At 36.6% G+C, this 7,829-nt stretch overlaps 8 non-coding genes across 8 annotated transcripts in view; all 8 read left to right on the top strand.

Annotated features, from left to right (window-relative positions):
• The first annotated feature begins 181 nt into the window (after positions 1–181).
• Positions 182–263, top strand: TRNAL-UAG (transfer RNA leucine (anticodon UAG)). The gene has a single exon. It is a non-coding gene; the product is annotated as a tRNA-Leu (tRNA).
• Positions 264–999: 736 nt separating this feature from the next.
• Positions 1,000–1,081, top strand: TRNAL-AAG (transfer RNA leucine (anticodon AAG)). Its single transcript has one exon. It is a non-coding gene; the product is annotated as a tRNA-Leu (tRNA).
• A 416-nt stretch (positions 1,082–1,497) lies between these two features.
• TRNAL-UAG (transfer RNA leucine (anticodon UAG)) lies at positions 1,498–1,579 on the top strand. Its single transcript has one exon. It is a non-coding gene; the product is annotated as a tRNA-Leu (tRNA).
• A 908-nt stretch (positions 1,580–2,487) lies between these two features.
• Positions 2,488–2,569, top strand: TRNAL-UAG (transfer RNA leucine (anticodon UAG)). The gene has a single exon. It is a non-coding gene; the product is annotated as a tRNA-Leu (tRNA).
• A 1,444-nt stretch (positions 2,570–4,013) lies between these two features.
• On the top strand, positions 4,014–4,095 carry TRNAL-AAG (transfer RNA leucine (anticodon AAG)). Its single transcript has one exon. It is a non-coding gene; the product is annotated as a tRNA-Leu (tRNA).
• A 1,733-nt stretch (positions 4,096–5,828) lies between these two features.
• TRNAL-UAG (transfer RNA leucine (anticodon UAG)) lies at positions 5,829–5,910 on the top strand. The gene has a single exon. It is a non-coding gene; the product is annotated as a tRNA-Leu (tRNA).
• Positions 5,911–6,817: 907 nt separating this feature from the next.
• TRNAL-UAG (transfer RNA leucine (anticodon UAG)) lies at positions 6,818–6,899 on the top strand. The gene has a single exon. It is a non-coding gene; the product is annotated as a tRNA-Leu (tRNA).
• A 907-nt stretch (positions 6,900–7,806) lies between these two features.
• The window catches only part of TRNAL-UAG (transfer RNA leucine (anticodon UAG)), an 82-nt gene continuing 59 nt past the window's right edge, over positions 7,807–7,829 (top strand). Inside the window, exon 1 of the tRNA in view lies at positions 7,807–7,829. This exon is cut by the window's right edge and continues 59 nt beyond it. This is a non-coding gene — a tRNA (tRNA-Leu).

Below are 7,829 nucleotides of genomic sequence, written 5' to 3' on the forward strand. Positions count from 1 at the left end.
CTAGATTGCATGGCAACCAATATTCTTTTTAAAAAAAATCTTTTCTCACTTATGTTAAGAGCATCTAAAATGCTTAACATGAAACATATTTTTACGTATTTCTTTAATACAACAACAACATTTTCTGTAATTCTAGTTCTAGATTCCAGACTGTGAGAAACTATGAGTTACCTTTAAGTGTGGTAGCATGGCCGAGCGGTCTAAGGCGCTGGATTTAGGCTCCAGTCTCTTCGGAGGCGTGGGTTCAAATCCCACTGCTGCCATAATTATCTTCCAAAAACAAAATCAGTTATTTTCTCTTAAAGTTCAAATTCTATCTGGTGTATAATAGTTGCTGGGACAATTCAACAACAGAGTTCAAAAACGTTTATCATATTTACTAGATACTTTTCAAAAATATTTCTAAAGACTGTAGAGACATAAAAATTAACTTGAAGTGATTACAATTGGATGCATTGGGCATCCTGGCATTCGGGAAGCTGCAAGTCAGGAAACTGATAGCAGAATCCCAAACACTGGTAAAACGACTGATTTTGGAACTCTGTCCTATGTGTAGGGGATGTTATGGTTCAATGGCAGGTGGTGGGGTAATGGTTAGGCACTAAGAAGGGAGGTTAAGAGTTTGGAACTATAGTAGTATGTTTAAGGTTATGATGCAGATAGGAAGGGTCATGGTAAGATACTAAGAGGTTTTGGGGTTAGGCATGGAAGAAAAAGAATTAAGGATAGGCAGCAGGTATGTTCAGTGTTAAAGTTAGGGGCTCGATGTTGAAAGTTAGAAGGCTTACCTAGCAAGTGTCTGAATTGTGAGCATTGAGATGTCCCTAATATTGCAATGACCACCAGAAACACAAGCCCCAGTATCACGTACCTAACCCTAACCATATGTGAATGCTCTAATAAATCTCAATATGTTTTGTTACTTCATATAAAGTGAACAAAACACATTTAAATAATCATTTGATAGATCTTTGAGCCACATGAACACTGCACCCATGAGGTAGCATGGCCGAGCGGTCTAAGGCGCTGGATTAAGGCTCCAGTCTCTTCGGAGGCGTGGGTTCAAATCCCACTGCTGCCATATTTATTATTGATATATATTGTTAGAGGTTGATGTTTTCATTGTTCTATCCACAAGAATGCAATTCAATTAAAAAGTAAGTGTTCATCATCACATTGTTATAACAGCTAATTTCTTTCTTTGCTAACTTCCCAAAGCTGCCATATACATTTTCCAAAGAAAATGTCAGTGATTGGTTTCAAAGTGGTAAACTTGGCTAAAATGCAAATTAATTAAAAATTAACCATTTCTCATCTAGATTGCATGGCAACCAATATTCTTTTTAAAAAAAAATCTTTTCTCACTTATGTTAAGAGCAACTAAAATGCTTAACATAAAACATATTTTTACGTATTTCTTTAATACAACAACAAAATTTTCTGTAATTCTAGTTCTAGATTCCAGACTGTGAGAAACTATGAGCTACTTTTAAGTGTGGTAACATGGCCGAGCGGTCTAAGGCACTGGATTTAGGCTCCAGTCTCTTCGGAGGCGTGGGTTCAAATCCCACTGCTGCCATAATTATCTTCCAAAAACAAAATCAGTTATTTTCTCTTAAAGTTCAAATTCTATCTGGTGTATGATAGTTGCTGGGACAATTCAACAACAGAGTTCAAAAAAGTTTATCATATTTACTAGATACTTTAAAAAAATATTTCTAAAGACTGTAAAGACATAAAAATTAACTTGAAGTGATTACAATTGGATGCATTGGGCATCCTGGCATTCGGGAAGCTGCAAGTCAGGAAACTGATAGCAGAATCCCAAACACTGGTAAAACGACTGATTTTGGAACTCTGTCCTATGTGTAGGGGATGTTATGGTTCAATGGCAGGTGGTGGGGTAATGGTTAGGCACTAAGAAGGGAGTATAAGAGTTTGAAACTATAGGAGTATGTTTAAGGTTAAGATGCTGATAGGAAGGGTCATGGTAAGATACTAAGAGGTTTTGGGGTTAGGCATTGGAAGGAAAAGAATTAAGTATAGGCTGCAGGTATGTTCAGTGTTAGAGTTAGGAGCTCGATGTTGAAAGTTAGAAGGCTTGCCTAGCAAGTGTCAGTATTGTGAGCATTGAGATGTCCCTAATATTGCAATGACCACCAGAAACCCAAGCACCAGTATCACATACCTAACCCTAACCATATGTGAATGCTCTAATAAATCTCAATATGTTTTGTCAGTGATTGGTTTCAAAGTGGTAAACTCGACTAAAATGCAAATTAATTAAAAATTAACCATTTCTCATCTAGATTGCATGGCAACCAATATTCTTTTTAAAAAAAAATCTTTTCTCACTTATGTTAAGAGCATCTAAAATGCTTAACATAAAACATATTTTTACGTATTTCTTTAATACAACAACAACATTTTCTGTAATTCTAGTTCTAGATTCCAGACTGTGAGAAACTATGAGTTACCTTTAAGTGTGGTAGCATGGCCGAGCGGTCTAAGGCGCTGGATTTAGGCTCCAGTCTCTTCGGAGGCGTGGGTTCAAATCCCACTGCTGCCATAATTATCTTCCAAAAACAAAATCAGTTATTTTCTCTTAAAGTTCAAATTCTATCTGGTGTATGATAGTTGCTGGGACAATTCAACAACAGAGTTCAAAAACGTTTATCATATTTACTAGATACTTTTCAAAAATATTTCTAAAGACTGTAGAGACATAAAAATTAACTTGAAGTGATTACAATTGGATGCATTGGGCATCCTGGCATTCGGGAAGCTGCAAGTCAGGAAACTGATAGCAGAATCCCAAACACTGGTAAAACGACTGATTTTGGAACTCTGTCCTATGTGTAGGGGATGTTATGGTTCAATGGCAGGTGGTGGGGTAATGGTTAGGCACTAAGAAGGGAGGTTAAGAGTTTGGAACTATAGTAGTATGTTTAAGGTTATGATGCAGATAGGAAGGGTCATGGTAAGATACTAAGAGGTTTTAGGGTTAGGCATGGAAGAAAAAGAATTAAGGATAGGCTGCAGGTATGTTCATTGTTAAAGTTAGGGGCTCGATGTTGAAAGTTAGAAGGCTTACCTAGCAAGTGTCTGAATTGTGAGCATTGAGATGTCCCTAATATTGCAATGACCACCAGAAACACAAGCCCCAGTATCACGTACCTAACCCTAACCATATGTGAATGCTCTAATAAATCTCAATATGTTTTGTTACTTCATATAAAGTGAACAAAACACATTTAAATAATCCCACTGCTGCCATAATTATCTTCCAAAAACAAAATCAGTTATTTTCTCTTAAAGTTCAAATTCTATCTGGTGTATGATAGTTGCTGGGACAATTCAACAACAAAGTTCAAAAAAGTTTATCATATTTACTAGATACTTTTCAAAAATATTTCTAAAGACTGTAAAGACATAAAAATTAACTTGAAGTGATTACATTCGGATGCATTGGGCATCCTGGCATTCGGGAAGCTGCAAGTCAGGAAACTGATAGCAGAATCCCAAACACTGGTAAAACGACTGATTTTGGAACTCTGTCCTATGTGTAGGGGATGTTATGGTTCAATGGCAGGTGGTGGGGTAATGGTTAGGCACTAAGAAGGGAGGTTAAGAGTTTGAAACTATAGGAGTTTGTTTAAGGTTATGATGCTGATAGGAAGTGTCATGGTAAGATACTAAGAGGTTTTGGGGTTAGGCATTGGAAGGAAAAGAATTAAGGATAGGCTGCAGGTATGTTCAGTGTTAGAGTTAAGAGCTCGATGTTGAAAGTTAGAAGGCTTGCCTAGCAAGTGTCAGTATTGTGATCATTGAGATGTCCCTAATATTGCAATGACCACCAGAAACCCAAGCACCAGTATCACGTACCTAACCCTAACCATATGTGAATGCTCTAATAAATCTCAATATGTTTTGTTACTTCATATAAAGTGAACAAAACACATTTAAATAATCATTTGATAGATCTTTGAGCCACATGAACACTGCACCCATGAGGTAGCATGGCCGAGCGGTCTAAGGCGCTGGATTAAGGCTCCAGTCTCTTCGGAGGCGTGGGTTCAAATCCCACTGCTGCCACATTTATTATTGATATATATATTGTTAGAGGTTGATGTTTTCATTGTTCTATCCACAAGAATGCAATTCAATTAAAAAGTAAGTGTTCATCATCACATTGTTATAACAGCTCATTTCTTTCTTTGCTAACTTCCCAAAGCTGCCATATAAATTTTCCAAAGAAAATTTCAGTGATTGGTTTCAAAGTGGTAAACTCGACTAAAATGCAAATTAATTAAAAATTAACCATTTCTCATCTAGATTGCATGGCAACCAATATTCTTTTTAAAAAAAATCTTTTCTCACTTATGTTAAGAGCATCTAAAATGCTTAACATAAAACATATTTTTACGTATTTCTTTAATACAACAACAACATTTTCTGTAATTCTAGTTCTAGATTCCAGACTGTGAGAAACTATGAGTTACCTTTAAGTGTGGTAGCATGGCCGAGCGGTCTAAGGCGCTGGATTTAGGCTCCAGTCTCTTCGGAGGCGTGGGTTCAAATCCCACTGCTGCAATAATTATCTTCCAAAAACAAAATCAGTTATTTTCTCTTAAAGTTCAAATTCTATCTGGTGTATGATAGTTGCTGGGACAATTCAACAACAGAGTTCAAAAACGTTTATCATATTTACTAGATACTTTTCAAAAATATTTCTAAAGACTGTAGAGACATAAAAATTAACTTGAAGTGATTACAATTGGATGCATTGGGCATCCTGGCATTCGGGAAGCTGCAAGTCAGGAAACTGATAGCAGAATCCCAAACACTGGTAAAACGACTGATTTTGGAACTCTGTCCTATGTGTAGGGGATGTTATGGTTCAATGGCAGGTGGTGGGGTAATGGTTAGGCACTAAGAAGGGAGGTTAAGAGTTTGGAACTATAGTAGTATGTTTAAGGTTATGATGCAGATAGGAAGGGTCATGGTAAGATACTAAGAGGTTTTGGGGTTAGGCATGGAAGAAAAAGAATTAAGGATAGGCAGCAGGTATGTTCAGTGTTAAAGTTAGGGGCTCGATGTTGAAAGTTAGAAGGCTTACCTAGCAAGTGTCTGAATTGTGAGCATTGAGATGTCCCTAATATTGCAATGACCACCAGAAACACAAGCCCCAGTATCACGTACCTAACCCTAACCATATGTGAATGCTCTAATAAATCTCAATATGTTTTGTTACTTCATATAAAGTGAACAAAACACATTTAAATAATCATTTGATAGATCTTTGAGCCACATGAACACTGCACCCATGAGGTAGCATGGCCGAGCGGTCTAAGGCGCTGGATTAAGGCTCCAATCTTTTCGGAGGCGTGGGTTCAAATCCCACTGCTGCCATATTTATTATTGATATATATTGTTAGAGGTTGATGTTTTCATTGTTCTATCCACAAGAATGCAATTCAATTAAAAAGTAAGTGTTCATCATCACATTGTTATAACAGCTAATTTCTTTCTTTGCTAACTTCCCAAAGCTGCCATATACATTTTCCAAAGAAAATGTCAGTGATTGGTTTCAAAGTGGTAAACTTGGCTAAAATGCAAATTAATTAAAAATTAACCATTTCTCATCTAGATTGCATGGCAACCAATATTCTTTTTAAAAAAAAATCTTTTCTCACTTATGTTAAGAGCAACTAAAATGCTTAACATAAAACATATTTTTACGTATTTCTTTAATACAACAACAACATTTTCTGTAATTCTAGTTCTAGATTCCAGACTGTGAGAAACTATGAGCTACTTTTAAGTGTGGTAACATGGCCGAGCGGTCTAAGGCACTGGATTTAGGCTCCAGTCTCTTCGGAGGCGTGGGTTCAAATCCCACTGCTGCCATAATTATCTTCCAAAAACAAAATCAGTTATTTTCTCTTAAAGTTCAAATTCTATCTGGTGTATGATAGTTGCTGGGACAATTCAACAACAGAGTTCAAAAAAGTTTATCATATTTACTAGATACTTTAAAAAAATATTTCTAAAGACTGTAAAGACATAAAAATTAACTTGAAGTGATTACAATTGGATGCATTGGGCATCCTGGCATTCGGGAAGCTGCAAGTCAGGAAACTGATAGCAGAATCCCAAACACTGGTAAAACGACTGATTTTGGAACTCTGTCCTATGTGTAGGGGATGTTATGGTTCAATGGCAGGTGGTGGGGTAATGGTTAGGCACTAAGAAGGGAGGTTAAGAGTTTGAAACTATAGGAGTATGTTTAAGGTTAAGATGCTGATAGGAAGGGTCATGGTAAGATACTAAGAGGTTTTGGGGTTAGGCATTGGAAGGAAAAGAATTAAGTATAGGCTGCAGGTATGTTCAGTGTTAGAGTTAGGAGCTCGATGTTGAAAGTTAGAAGGCTTGCCTAGCAAGTGTCAGTATTGTGAGCATTGAGATGTCCCTAATATTGCAATGACCACCAGAAACCCAAGCACCAGTATCACATACCTAACCCTAACCATATGTGAATGCTCTAATAAATCTCAATATGTTTTGTCAGTGATTGGTTTCAAAGTGGTAAACTCGACTAAAATGCAAATTAATTAAAAATTAACCATTTCTCATCTAGATTGCATGGCAACCAATATTCTTTTTAAAAAAAATCTTTTCTCACTTATGTTAAGAGCATCTAAAATGCTTAACATAAAACATATTTTTACGTATTTCTTTAATACAACAACAACATTTTCTGTAATTCTAGTTCTAGATTCCAGACTATGAGAAACTATGGGCTACCTTTAAGTGTGGTAGCATGGCCGAGCGGTCTAAGGCGCTGGATTTAGGCTCCAGTCTCTTCGGAGGCGTGGGTTCAAATCCCACTGCTGCCATAATTATCTTCCAAAAACAAAATCATTTATTTTCTCTTTAAGTTCAAATTCTATCTGGTGTATGATAGTTGCTGGGACAATTCAACAACAGAGTTCAAAAAAGTTTATCATATTTACTAGATACTTTTCAAAAATATTTCTAAAGACTGTAGAGACATAAAAATTAACTTGAAGTGATTATAATTGGATGCATTGGGCATCCTGGCATTCGGGAAGCTGCAAGTCAGGAAACTGATAGCAGAATCCCAAACACTGGTAAAACTACTGATTTTGGAACTCTGTCCTATGTGTAGGGGATGTTATGGTTCAATGGCAGGGGGTGGAGTAATGGTTAGGCACTAAGAAGGGAGGTTAAGAGTTTGAAACTATAGGAGTATGTTTAAGGTTATGATGCAGATAGGAAGGGTCATGGTAAGATACTAAGAGGTTTTGGGGTTAGGCATTGGAAGGAAAAGAATTAAGGATAGGCTGCAGGTATGTTCAGTGTTAGAGTTAGGAGCTCGATGTTGAAAGTTAGAAGGCTTGCCTAGCAAGTGTCAGTATTGTGAGCATTGAGATGTCCCTAATATTGCAATGACCACCAGAAACCCAAGCCCCAGTATCACGTACCTAACCCTAACCATATGTGAATGCTCTAATAAATCTCAATATGTTTTGTCAGTGATTGGTTTCAAAGTGGTAAACTCGACTAAAATGCAAATTAATTAAAAATTAACCATTTCTCATCTAGATTGCATGGCAACCAATATTCTTTTAAAAAAAAATCTTTTCTCACTTATGTTAAGAGCATCTAAAATGCTTAACATAAAACATATTTTTACGTATTTCTTTAATACAACAACAACATTTTCTGTAATTCTAGTTCTAGATTCCAGACTGTGAGAAACTATGAGTTACCTTTAAGTGTGGTAGCATGGCCAAACGGTCTAA

This window comes from Crinia signifera, chromosome 6, assembly GCF_055691185.1.
Source record: "Crinia signifera chromosome 6, ASM5569118v1, whole genome shotgun sequence".
In the NCBI taxonomy this organism is placed as follows: Eukaryota; Metazoa; Chordata; class Amphibia; order Anura; family Myobatrachidae; genus Crinia; species Crinia signifera.